A 14,732-nucleotide genomic window follows, 5' to 3' on the forward strand; every position below is an offset into this window, starting at 1 on the left:
CTAATATATGAATATATTACTCTACGTGCCAACCAATTGTACTCTTAAATAACATATATAGTAACAATATAAGATATACAGATAGAATAATATATATATATATATATATATATATATATATATATATATATATATATATATATATATATAACAAATACTACAGTAATAAACTTGTTCATGAATAAGCTTCTTTTTTTTTTTTTTTGGTTAAAATTCATGAATTAGCTTACTAGTAGATTGTGTTGGAGCTTTTTTAGGTAAGCACTTATTGCCTTTTTATACGCATTTAATTATGTTATCACTAACATAGGGAATCTCCTTATTTTTAGATTTTTACTCATAGCAATAATCTCCTTGTTTTTAGCTTTAAGTTGCACAATTTGTAATATCCAAATTAGTTGTAGATTATATAATTAACTCTTATATATCTTGTATTTATCAAAAGTTTCCCTAATTAATACCATGGAAAGAATCCGGTCATATTAAGGTAAGGATATATTTGGACAATTTTCGAGAGCCCAAAATATCAAAAAATAAATTTCGCAAAGCCAGATGTGAATTGGGCCTCACGTATACCTCGCGCGCGGGGGTAGGGTGGAGGGGGGGGGGGGGAGGACAAATTGAGCTATTTTGCGTACAAAGCCCAATTCTCATGTGCACGAGGCCACTATCTTATTCTAGCCCAATTACTATCCCAATAAAGTGCTTCTCAATATAAAGTGGAAGGAAAGACTTTCCACCACCTATGAGGGACATTTGCATTTCATAGAGAAGAAAAGCGAAGTAAGAAAAAAAACCCACAAAGAAACTTTGGCTTTGCATTACCAATAAAGACAAGATTAAGTAATACATAACTCTCACAATCCCCCACTAATGCAAAGATAAAGAATAAGAATAATTTCTGGGCAAAAGAAGGAACATGTACTTAAGTGTCAATATCTTTCGATTTGAATTAACACGTAGTGAAATGAGGCAACAAAAAACATCCAAAAAGTGAAGTACTCTTGAACTAAATGGACATCAGTTGAGACCCTCACAACACATATTATATCCTTAGTTTTATGCAAACTCCACGATACTCACAAAAGTGCTTTTATGGTTATGCACACACCTTGGGTCTAATAAGTGCTTTAGAAAGATGGCCTAAATCTTTCATAAAAGGCGACCACACATTTACACTCACGTATGTAATTCCATCAAGTCTATCTCTATATAGACCACCTTAAGGCTAAGGAATCATTAAGAGAAAATAAGCGCAACTTTATAAACACAACTACACGCCATAGAGATAGGAAATTTAGTATTTATTGACGGCCTGTATGGCTTCGTTTGACCACAAACGGGTATCCACCATATTACTTCAATCCATAGGCTTTAGGCCCATCCCTCTCAACGTTTCAAGGATAATTTTCCTTGCTAAACCCTTGGTTAGAGGATCTGCCAAATTTCTTTCGGACCTTACATACTTAAAGGAGATAACACCATGTTTCAACAATTGTTTAATTGCACCATGTCTGATGCGAATATGCCTCATTTTTCCGTTATATACACTGTTCTTAGCGATCCCAATTGCCGCCTGTGAGTCACAATGTAAAGAGACTGGTAAAGCTTGTCTTCCCCACAACGGCACATCTGCCAAAAGGTTTCTCAACCACTCAGCTTCTTGCCTTGCCAACTCAAGAGCAATAAACTCAGATTCCATAGTAGAACGTGGTATACAAGTCTGTTTGGAAGACTTCCATGAAATAGCACCTGCACCCAAAGTAAAAACATAGCCACTGGTGGAGTTAACTTCATCATTGTCAGTTACCCCCATTTGCATCACAAAAACCTTATAAAACAGCAAGAAATATATTAAAATGCAAACACCAATCAATAGTACCTCTCAAATACCTTAACAAACAATGAAGAGCAGTCTAATGTTCATTACTGGGACTATGAGCATATCTACTAACTACATAATCAATACCAGGCCGAGTATAGTTCATGAGAAACATTACACTCCCAATTATTTTAGCATATTCAGTTTGAGAAACACTGGATTCTTTATTCTTTCTCAAGTGTATGCTAGGATCATAAGGAGTTCTTACTAAAGCAACATCAAAACAATCAAAAAATTTCAACATTTTCTCAATGTAATGAGATTGACACAAAGAAAAGTCATTAACAGTTCCTTTCATTGTAATTCTTAAAATCACATCTGCTTCTCCAAGGTCTTTCATTTCAAACTAAGAAGACAAAAAGTTTTTAGTCTCATTAACAACATTCACATTAGGGCCAAATATTAACATGTCATCCACATATAGACATATAATCACACAATATGATCCTATCATTTTAGAATAAACATAGGTATCAGAAGCATTAACAACAAAACCATCATCCACTAATGTGCCATTAAAATTTTCATACCACTGTTTAGGTGCCTGCTATAGGCCATACAAGGACTTTCTCAATTTGCATACTTTATCTTCCTGTCCTGGAACCACAAAACCTTCAGGTTGAGTCATATAGATCTCTTCCTCTAAATCACCATTTAGAAAAGCCGCTTTAACATTCATTTGGTTTACCACTAAACTATGTATTAGCGGCTAAGGTAATAAGAGTTCAAATGGTCACTATTTTAGTCACAGGGCAATAAGAATAACTATGGTAGCGAAGTGTACTTTTCTGAAATTTCGGTACTTTTCTGAAATTTCCCCCTTACTTATTTGGGTATAGATATCTTGAGCGCAAAGTCCTGGGCGACAGCGTTAATTTTGTCTTCACAGAATGTGGCTGTGAGAAGTATTTGTTAGTGGCTTTTATGTAAATAAATTCGTCATTTTACTTGCTCTAAAGTTTTTAAATTTATTTCTCTTCCTCAATATTTTGGGTGGAACGAAAAACAATTGGAAAATGATATCCTATAATCAATTGAAATTTAAAAAAAAAAAAAATTGCCTACAAATGCTGTCGAATAGAAAACATTAATTTCAAGTTCCAACATGGGAAGAGTCATGTAAATTCGTATGAAGAAACTACTAGTTATTAGAGCATAGTAGTATACCAAATATTCATCCTAATTAGTGTATCAAAATTTCTTTGAAACCAAATTAATATATTGGGCTTTTGTTAATTTTCAACAGATAGCAATGGACAGTCATCAAATGTTAGATAGCACTTCGATTTAATGTGGTTTTTGTGCAAGACTTGGACTTTACGATATAGACAAGAAACTAACTTCATTCAGAATTAATACTATTCTTATGTTAGAAAATGGGAACTTATAATATTCTTTCGTCAAACCTTACCTTTCCCAATACAGTATTTAGTAGAATGACTAGGAAATTTCTTAATTTATGTCCCCCATATACTCTATTTGTAAGCTATATAACATAAGTAGTATTTTATAAACGATACAAAGAATTTGTGATTAATCTTCAATCCATACCTATTATGATCTAACATTACTAGCAAATCTTGATTTTCTCTTTTAGATGGATTCAGTAAATCGATCTAATGTGACCCCTAGTTATAGCAGATTGGCTCGCATTTTTACTAAGGTTTTGTATATTCAAGCTGTGGTAGGAGCAAATCGAAAGCCAAAATCTCAAGATAAGTTCGAAAACGAAGCAGCAAAAAATCACATACCAAAGAACAATGATATGTTGAAGAAGAAAACACAATTCAAGTCATTTGTAAACGAAGATGTAAATCGAGCAGCTATATTAGAAGCTTTTCTAGTCAATCTATTCTCAAATATTTCAGCTATTAAAGCATCATATGCCCTGTTACAATTCGCTCAATCTCCAAACGATCCTGATTTTATTCTATCTGCTGATGAGATTATCGTGTCCGAGCTAAAAAAATTGTCTGAATTAAAGCAATGCTACTCAAAGAATCAATTTGATGATCATTATTCTCCAGAGACCACTCGGATCTTAGCAGAAATTAAGGAGCTTAAGAGTGTTGTGAGAATGTACGAAATCATGTGAAATAAGTTGGATTTCCAACTTAAACTCAAAGACTCGGAAATTATATTTCTCAGAGAGAAATTGGATGAGGTTAATAAAGAGAACAAGTTGCTAGAAAAGAGATTGAGCTTAATTGACAACCTTCAGCTGTCAAAATTAAGCATCAACCATTTTACTATGTTCCTTGTACAAACAATTAAATCGATTCGGAGTTTTGTTAGGTTGCTCTGTAGAGAAATGGAATATGCAGGGTGGGATTTAGATGTTGCAGCCTTGTCTTTTCAACCTGGTACTATGTTCTTAAAACCAAATGACAAATATTACACGTTTGAATCATTTGTTTGTCAAGAGATGTTTGATGATTTCAACTATCCATACTTCTCTATGTATAACGAATCCATGACAGAGAAGACAAAACGAAAAAATTTATTTTCAACAGATTCTTGGAATTGAGATATGTTATGCCAGAAGATTACTTAGCCAGGAAGTCAAAGACAACATTTGCAAGATTTTGTCTCGCAAAGTACTTGAAACTCATCCATCCCAAAATGGAAAGATCCCTTTTTGGCAATATGGATCATAGGAATTTACTGACTTCTGGTGAGTAACCAAAGACACATTTCTTTTGCACATTTGCTGAAATGGCAAAGCACATTTGGCTACTCCATTGTCTTGCCTTTTCATTCGTACCCGAAGTTTCTGTATTTCAAGTGTGAAAAGGATGTAGATTTTCCGACGTTTACATGGAAAGTGTTAATGAAGAAGAAGCATTCTTGATGTCGAACGGATCATCCGAAACTGAATTCCGTGTAGGATTCACAGTGATTCCAGGGTTTAGAATTGGTAAAACTGTGGTTTAGTGTCAAATATATCTTTCTTGCGAAAAAAAATTAGTTGAAACAAAGGTATTCTAATTTATTGGTTGAAATTTGGTACTTCCATAATTCCAATGACTGAACTAGATGACACAGGCGGATTTAGGACAGATTTTGTGGGTTCAACTGAATTAATTGTTTTCATATGCAAAAGGAAAAATTCAAATGTAAGCATGTATAGCTAGCACATGAATTATATGTGATATACTGGTCAGAGGTCAAAGCCTGACCAAACGTCCGTTAGCCTAGAACAATGACCACTGACCAGGCTCATATAGGCTATTGCATATGTATTTCATGCGCTATAGGTAGATATTGTCACGACCCAAACCGATGAGCCGCGATGAGTGCCTAACCTCAAGTGACCAAACACCCATATACTCATATCTGGATAACACTGTATAATAAGGGCCCACAAGCAACTCAATCTGGATTAAACTGACTCATGAAAGGATAATATCAAGAACTATGCATATGTATATATATACTAAAGATAACATTGCAAGCCGACTAGGCTGCCACATGAACTGTACACAAAAGAATAGAAGCCGACAAGGCTACATCACATGTAATCTACATACAACTGTCTACAGACCTCTACTGAAAGATAAAGCTGTAGAAAGGACGGGACAAGGCCCCGTCATACCCATAAACATATATATACACATCTCCAAAAGAATGGCATACCAAAATAAACTGCAGCTCCGCATCAAGTGGAGCGCACTGACCACCGCTGGATAAAAGTCCTACTGAAATGTACTGAGTATGTAAGGCATAAGAGTAATATATACATAAGCATCATGAAAGGAATCTGAAACTCATAAGCCAACTGACTGTATGTATGCATCTGTATGACTGAATATCCGAAAAAATATGTATAACTGAAGATACCTTTACAGTGTATAATAAGCATGCTCTCTTTAAAGATCATATACATCCATACATATAGTAAACTGCGCGACCATATAGGTGTGGTGTGAGTAGTATACTGCCCAGCCATATAGGCACGGTGTTATCATCATCATCCCGCGTCCGGGACAGTATCATAAGCTGCCCACTACAGTGATGTGCGCATCTACGGGCCTGCCTGGCCGACTATAGCGCGGCACGGTGTAAGAAAATAGTTGTACATATATATATATATATATATATATATATATATATATATATATATAATGCATGAAAGACTCATGAAAGGTATACTCTGGATTACTGTAGGTAACATAAGATCTCTAGAAGTCATGAACATAAACATAGGAAATCAAGGATACAATGAAGCTTGAACCATCTAAGAGTAGAGTCTTTGGAACTCGCTCGCTTATTTGTTCGTTCAGATAATTAGGATCATGCCAAAAGACTAAAAGGGACAGCCTTAACATACCTTATTCGCTTTTCAAGCTAGTTATGCTACTATCCCGAGCTTGACAAATCTTGAGGAGTCTAGGATTCCAAGAATCAAACTTCAACTCCAATTCCAAAGCTTAACAACTTCATTAGAACACTAGGAACAACTTTCCCTTCACAAGCTCGGGTTTACGGGGCTCGGATCTTGCTAAATCTTCACTATGATGATGGAAAATATTGAGAGGAATATTCTAGAATTTTCTCTGATTTGGGGAATGAAAATAATAACAATAAAACGTGAGGGCTAAATATATATAGATGGAACTAGAAAGTTCCAGCGATGCGGGTCAACGGTGGGTCGACGGCTCGTCGACGTGCTCCATCGACCTGCCACCCGAAAATTCAGAGGCGACGGAGCAGGGACGGCGCACCACGATGGCTCGTCGATGTGTCGATGGCCCGTCGATGGTGACTGGTTTCTACAGACTCTCCTGAGTCACTCCGACTAGTGTCGATTCGATTCCTTTAACTTCTAATCCTGTCGTATTGCAAGAAATATATACTTATACTTCGGTAATCGGGGTAAGACACTTAATACCTCAAAACTTGTGTACTGATCTCCATTCTAAGGGCATACTCAACTAGGAAACCATAGGATTTCTTACGACAAAAAATCTCCCGTTCCGGCGGGATGCCTGGAAATACCTCTGGAAACTCATCTGGAAATACCTCTGGAAACTCATCTGGAAATACCTCTGGAAACTCATTGACCACAGGGACACACTAAAGGGTCGATGATGCTGCCTGCACATTCTGGACCCGAACTAGGTGATAAATATACACCTTTCTGATCATCTTCCTTGCCTTAAGGTAGGAAATAAACCTACCCCTCGGTAAAGCAGCATTACCCTTCCACTCTAGGACTGGCTCATCAGGAAACTGGAATCAGACTACCTTGGTTCTGCAATTGACATTAGCATAGCAGGAAGCCAACCAATCTATGCTCATAATAATATCAAAACCAATCATGTCTAACTCAATCAAATCTTCTAGGGTATGGTGATTACAAACTATCACAACACAACCTCGATATATTCACCTAGTTATAACAGGACCACCAATTGGCGTAGATACCTCAAAAGGTTTAATCGATTCAGGCTCTATCCCAAACTTGCCAGCAACAGATGGTGTAACATATGATAAGGTGGAACCTGGATCAATCAGTGTGTATACTGTCACACCCCCTTTTTAACCTCGGGATTAAAGTAGAAGTACGACATATTGGAGATTCCTGTTTTGTTTGTATTAAGGAGTTGTCACCTAATTACTTACGGTGAATTAGGACACCTAAAGTTTATTAAAGTTAGGTTTAAAGTTAACTCTGTTTAAGGTCTGCGAAACTTAAGATTCTAGGTAAGGGTTCAATTAGTCTAAAGGGAAGGTATTAGGCACCCTTTAAGACCCATTAACAATGGTTAACCGACCGGACTAAAATTTAATTAGGCTAAGTGTAAATGTAATGTTTTAAATATTTAAGATAATATCTGATAAGTATTACTAAAGTTATAGATAGAAATAAGATTTGTAGAAAATAATGATTTGCATAAAGGGGTTTAATTGTACATAAACTGAGAAAGTGCGGGATGTATAATGTTTTGTAAGTATTTGGAAAAATGAGTTATTCGTTGAATTAGTTTGCCTTTTCATTCCCTAGAATAAGCTAACGTTAATGTAAGATTTATGATGTTTCGGGTTTCAAAAGTAGTAAGCATAAATTATTATTCCCTTAGCCAAAAGATGTAGTCATGCTATTTTGAAAATCAATTACTCGAATAAATATTATAGGTACTATAAATAGTTTTAAAAATAGAAGTGAATGTAATTTGTGGAATTAACTACCCATAACTAAACTAAAAACCTTAATGTTACTAAAGTTTATCTTAATTAACAAGCATAAATGTTAGTCATACAAACATGTTAAATGCACACAGAAATAAAAATGGAGGGATAGATATAATGTAAATGGGCTTGGCCCATTTGGATTGCTGCCGCGTCCATTTTGCTAGTGAGCTTTGGGCCCAGATTTTATGTATTGCTGTTGTCCGCTACTGTGGGGACTGATTCGATAGAGAAATTACGTTGGGCTTTTAGCCCAACATCGAACGTGGAGGAGGACGAGTCCTCTTTGACTCGTATGCGATGTTCATGCATAAAAATGAAATAAAAAGGATTAATATCTACTCAACGAATAAGATTAGACATGTGAAATATAAGTTCAAAACAAATCAGTGGGTTATGTATATCATACGTATGTTCAAGTATATCTCATGTATACACGTTCATAAGGATATATTGGCTAAAGTATACCCGTTGTATACATACATATACATAATCAATATAAGTATACCTAGCATGTCAAGTTGAATAGCAGTAGAAATATCACGTGTTTTATGGGGCTGCTTGACTCAATTAACACACAGATTATCAATTAACCCAGCAGACAAAATAACTATCTTATCATCAATTCTAATGACTTATTGTACTCAAACAGAACTAAATACAATAGCCCAATGAATTGCTGCCCAGTAAAGGTAAGAGAAATATATACTCTACAGTACGAGTACCCAAACCAGTGCACTGTGTGTTGCAACAATCAAATATTGAAATCCAACATACATTCAGCAACATTAGAGTAATGAAATTAGTAAAGACAATTTCAAGTTTTAAAAGACGTTGAATAAAATAGAGATAGCCAAGTAACACATAACAAGGATACTATGCCGAACACGAAATACACAAATGCCGAACGAGGTATCCATCTTGCAGCTAATGACACTCGAAACAAACTAAAACAACTAATCCATGATGCATGCTTAATTTTCAAAGCATAAAAAATGATCCCCAAAGTCCATCACATTTAAACTACAGTGAAATGAATTCTCTAAGACATGAAGAGTTAATCTGTAACCACTATTCTTCCAGGCATGATATGATATTCAATAAGGAGACTTCTCTTAGTAGGAGAATATGTACCAAGGCTCAACAAAAAATACATATTTGTGCGCATAAGACATGGGCTGCAAATTCAACTTGTTTGGAAGGAAAGAAAAAGAAAACAGAATCTGTCCTGAATTCAAAAGATTTAAAATTAATTTTACACTCAAAAGAGAATAAACCAAATAAGTATTTGTTACACTCGTAAAGTGGTTTTAGAAGGCGAAAAGGTCTGTTTTCATCACTACTCCTTTTTACTCTAATGTACAAATTCAGGCAGCGTACTTCGAACACACTGAGCTATCTTGGGATCTTCCAAATAAATGTTCAAACTCACAGCCGCATTTCTTATCAGCGATCTTAGGCAAACACACACGTGGGCAACCTAATGTTTTTTTAATCAGCAAGCAAATACAAGACAAGGAAACACATTTCGTCTAATCCCAATATTAGATGTTCAATCAACATGCACATTAACATCTGACTTTATCCGAACTTAAAACTGATATTTGATCTTTGCTAAGCATGCTTTCAATAATTAATAAAGTACATTGTACACATGCAGATAAACTACAAACACATTAAGAATATAAACCAGCTTGAAACATAGAAAGTAATGGCCACAAACAGCCTTAGGACTGCTAGTAATGTGCTAGTATTTATTCAAACGACACAATGGGATCAAATTATTCACTAAAGAGTAAAACATTACATTTTTTTTTACATGCTTAAACTGATAAACAGCACTCGGGCATTTAAGCACAAACAAATAGAGCTGAACTATCATACACTTAAAACAAAACTCAGAACCAATCATATACTGCATCTAGACATTTTCTACCACCTGAATCCATACGAGCTAACCATATCATCGTATGTAGTAAATTGTACTGACCTTGTGTTAGATTATCTGTTATAACAAACCACAGTAGTTCGTTTCACAACACGGAAAACACAAAAAAGATTCTGATGCCTTAACTGAATTTTGGCTACAATCCTTCTAATGCAATAACAGTCTACAAAAAAAAACACCTTAAGGACATTTTGGATTCGAAACTCAGTTTACAAGAAAAGGATTTCTTAGTTGAAGATAAAAATTGAAAGTTCAGAACTCAGGTTCAACAGCAGGTCAAGGGAAAAAGAATGCAGTGTTCCCTAAGGAATGAAGGTTCATTGATTCAAAACATAAAACAAACTAGAGGTTGTTCTTAAGCTAACTAGGTGAGACATGATATCGTGCCTGTTATCTACTAGAAGAAAATCACTTTTAGATATGACAAGATGATATATATTCAAGACAAACATATAAGAATTTCGCAGCATAAACAGAGTTCAAGTAGGACAACTTATCAAAGCATTAGGATCTTTTCAGTTATTGAGGAAAATTTATCATCAATCGCAATTTCTTGTATAGATTCAAACACACAGGTTCAGTTTTTCACATGAGAGAAGGGATAGGGCCGATTCTGGACTTCAATATGCAATTCTGAGATTCCAAACAAAAGGACAATCACCCAAAAACTGCAAATTTGATTCGAATAGGACCCAAAACAGAACCAATGCTCAAGCGAATAATAAACTTCATTAAACCAACATATCCTTCACAAACAGATTAGAAACCATCCACATCTTAACTCTGCTATAGAATACTCAATTAACCTAGGATGCGTGTTTAACATAGACTGATTACATAATGCTTAGAAACATATTTTACGCTAAACAGGCTAAACTAACCATTAACCATGCCTAACATAATAGGCTACAACATATAAAGTATACAAGAATAATTTCAAAAATACTCTACACGGTCTAATAAACTAAATTAACCCAGCATATTGACACATACTTAATTACTAAACAAACACAACTATTTTAATTATGTTAGCATATAAACATATTTCACAAAATCACAAAGAAAACTGAACTTAACACAGAACGCTTAATACATTTTTCGATCTGAACAAATGACAAGAAAAAAGGAAAACAGCACTGACCTTTTGTTGGTACAGTGAAGTGGGTCTCGAGGTCTCGAATCTACACTTCGAACTCGAACGACACTCGAATTCTTTTGAATGCGAAACTCAACTCGTTCAAATACACGACGTAAAAGAATATTTTAAAATCGGAGAACTCAAACTGAACTTTGTCGAAAAACTTTGCCGCGGCTAAAGTTCGCCGGAAAAAGGAAAAACAAATGTGTAAAATAGCGAGATATCTCTGAAAACGCTGAAGTAATCTCTTTCGAGGTGTAAGATTATGTTTTGTAGGGAGAATTTTTGGGTTTCAGATTTGGGTTTTCGATCTGTCTCCTCCCTTTTTGTTCAAGTTGATTTTTGGTTTTCGTTCTTTTCTTTTCCCGATCCCAGATACTTCGATTTCTCTTCTTCCCTTTTTCCATCACCTCGTTTTTCTCTTCCTCTCCTTTCTCTTCTTATAGGTTTTTTTTTCTTTTTGTGCCGAGGAAAGGGGGAAGGAGGAGCGGGAGAGAGAGGGAACAATTGTGGGGAACAAGCGGGGAATAGGGAATAGTGGGTGAGGCGGCCAGGGTTTGGTCGCGGAGGAGGGAGAAAAGAGAGAGGAGTGAGCGGCGGTGGTGGAAAGGGAAAGAGAGAGAGGGAAGCGGAAAAGAAGGGGAGAAAATGGGAAGGGAAAGGAAAGAAAGAGGGAGGGAATTAGGTTTTAGGGGGGAATTGGACCGGGTCGGGTAAAATTGTGATGTGGGCTGGTCCGTTTATTTAGGGGTAATGGGCTGGTCCGTTTAGTATTTTAGTTGGGTTAAAATGTGGGTTGGGTATTTAAATGTGGGGTTGTTTAGTTGGGTAGGGAAATAATATTATATTTGAATTTTGGGCCATTAATTTGGCTGAAAAATATTGGTCCTTCCTCCGCTATTTAATTATTTTTTGGGATTCTAATTAATATGTAGAAGAAATAAATATTATGCAAAAAATGTTGTCTTGTAATCAATTTAACGATTCTAAACCCGAAAAATGAAACGATGACTAACCGTTTAAAATCTGTGATAAAGTAATACTTATAATGTTAAAAGATAAAAGTAGCGAAAATAATAGTAGTGAAAATAAAGTATTTAGCTCGTCAGTAAATTTAGAAACCCCGGGTAAATTAAATAGGAGAGGGACAAAATTGGGTGTCAACAGATGCCCCTCTTCGACTGGAGATGATGTAAGAATCTTCGGGCGAAGAAGTTGACATAGTAGCCAATTTTGTTTGGACCGACGAATATGAGTTTGTAAGAAAGTACGGTTTAGGGAAATTGATGTAAAAAATTATGAGGACCTAAGGAATTATGGAAAATTATGGCTGAATCTTAGTTTCGAGTTGCCTTCATATCTCGGGCTGCACGAGAATCAGGCCATGTGTAGTTCGAAAGTTTTTTGTGGGTTCATAATCTTGCGGGGGTTGTAGACAAGTGATGAGAACGCTCAAGAATGGAACCTATGCTTATGGCCTCCTAATTATAAATGTGGCGTGCAAGACACCTTTAAGTAGGACTCTATTAGACACGATGTAAATTCTCTAAAAAAATGCCCCAGTGTTGAGTTATGGAGACACTGGGATATAGCCAAGGATACGAGACTATGAAAAGAGTTGATTTAATAGTTGTAGTGGTGTATATGAAAGTTTTTTTTTTTTTTGGGATAGCCTACGTATCACATGTTTGTGGACGTAGGCGGAGTCGAGTTCGAGAGTAGATTCGTGACCTTTGCTTATGAGTTTGATATTCCTCTTCAGCGTATTTGCCCCAGTTCACTGCGTAAGATAAAGTTCCACGTTGTGTTGCGTCTCTGCAAGTTGTACATTCTGCCAAAACTGAAATTCATGTCAAAATTAGTAAAATGTTGAAAGTGTAAAATTGTAAAGAGTGTAAAAATGATAGTAAATATGAGTGTGGGAATGAAGATGAAGCCGTGTGGCCAATGTTGTCTCTGGTTGTCTTCAGGGACTTGAATGAATGTGTGATGCGTATGCCGATGATGTAATAATATATTTGGTTGCAGTTTGGAGATGATAGTGATACGGCCTCCGGCTGTCTTCCGGGACTCGATGATAAATGATATCTGTGAAATTTAAGGTAACTCGTTAAAGTAGGTAAAGTAGAATGATGAAATAAAGAGATGATGTAAGGAGTAAAGTAAGTGTATAGCCGTTTGGCTTATGCAGGTGAGGCCGTGTAGCCATGTGATATCTCCGGTTGTCTTCGGAAGATTAATGATATGTCTCCTGTTGTCTTCGGAGGCTTAATGATACGTCTCCGGTTATTTTCGGGGACTTGATGCTATGTCTCCGGTTGTCTTCGGGGACTTGATGTTGTGTCTCCGGTTGTCTTCGGGGACTTGATGCTATGTCTCCGGTTGTTTTCGGGGACTTGATGTTGTGTCTCCGGTTGTCTTCGGGGACTTGATGTTGTGTCTCCGATTGTCTTCGGGGACTTGATGCTGTGTCTCCGGTTGTCTTCGGGGACTTGATGTTATGCCTCCGGTTGTCTTCGGGGACTTGATGTTGTGTCTCCGGTTGTCTTCGGGGACTTGATGATATGCCTCCGGTTGTCTTTGGGGACTTGATGTTATGTCTCCGGTTGTTTTCGGGGACTTGATGCATATGCCGTGTGAGGCATTTAAAGAAATGACATCCTATTAAAGGCGGATGAGCCTAAAAAATATCCTATTAAAGGCGGACGAGCCTAATTGTATAGTTATCCTCGGGGTGTGATATTGATGCCTCCAGCGGTCTTGGGAGATGCCTTCAGCTGTCTTTGGAAACTAAACAATGATTCCTGCAAAGTTCAGAGTAAAATGGTTAAAGCTGGTAAAGTATATGATAAAATAATTGATAAAGTATGGAGTAAAATGGTGGAATAGCCGTCTGGCTCATGATGTTGATGGTATCGTGACAGGCCAAATTTAGGACACGTAATCCTGATTTAATTCGCCTTCAATCTCGTCAACCTACAAAAACAGGTGTATAAAGTTATAAAATTATTTTGATAAAAATAAATTAAAAGATAAGGTTGGAAGTAAAGTCGTATGGCTTTTGAGGAGAGGCCACAATGGCCCTGATTGATAGACTTGACTGTTGATCTCGCGATTTTAAGTTCCTGCACTCAAAAAAAAATTCTTAGTTTGGGAGGGGGAAGCTGATTCGTGTTGACTTGAAGCTTGACGTTGTTGGCTGCTCCATTCGTCTTATTTGTTCGGATCTCGTGACCTCCGTTCAAACCTCGATAGATGAACAGTAGTGAAAATGATTGAAAGAAAGTGTTTCATTTAAAAAAGCGTATATGTAAGTGTATATATAAAGAAAGATATATATGTAAGTATATGTATATAAGGAAATATATATGTGTAAATATATGTATGTAAGTTGTAAAATATTTCTGCCAACTTCAAATTGTGACACTTCTAAAGTAATTGGTCTATAATACTTCCTATCTGGTAGCCTCAATCTTGTCGATGTCCAACTGTTCTTTTGTCTATATATTTTCAAAATATGCCCCAGTTTTGGGTTCAGAAGGGTATGTTAAATTTATGTTGTGGTGTGACCG

At 36.2% G+C, this 14,732-nt stretch overlaps 1 pseudogene; it reads left to right on the forward strand.

Annotated features, from left to right (window-relative positions):
* Positions 1 to 3,479: 3,479 nt before the first annotated feature.
* On the forward strand, positions 3,480 to 4,870 carry LOC132637764 (protein GRAVITROPIC IN THE LIGHT 1-like; annotated as a pseudogene).
* Positions 4,871 to 14,732: the final 9,862 nt, after the last annotated feature.

The sequence above is a fragment of the Lycium barbarum genome, chromosome 4 (assembly GCF_019175385.1).
Source record: "Lycium barbarum isolate Lr01 chromosome 4, ASM1917538v2, whole genome shotgun sequence".
NCBI lineage: Eukaryota > Viridiplantae > Streptophyta > Magnoliopsida > Solanales > Solanaceae > Lycium > Lycium barbarum.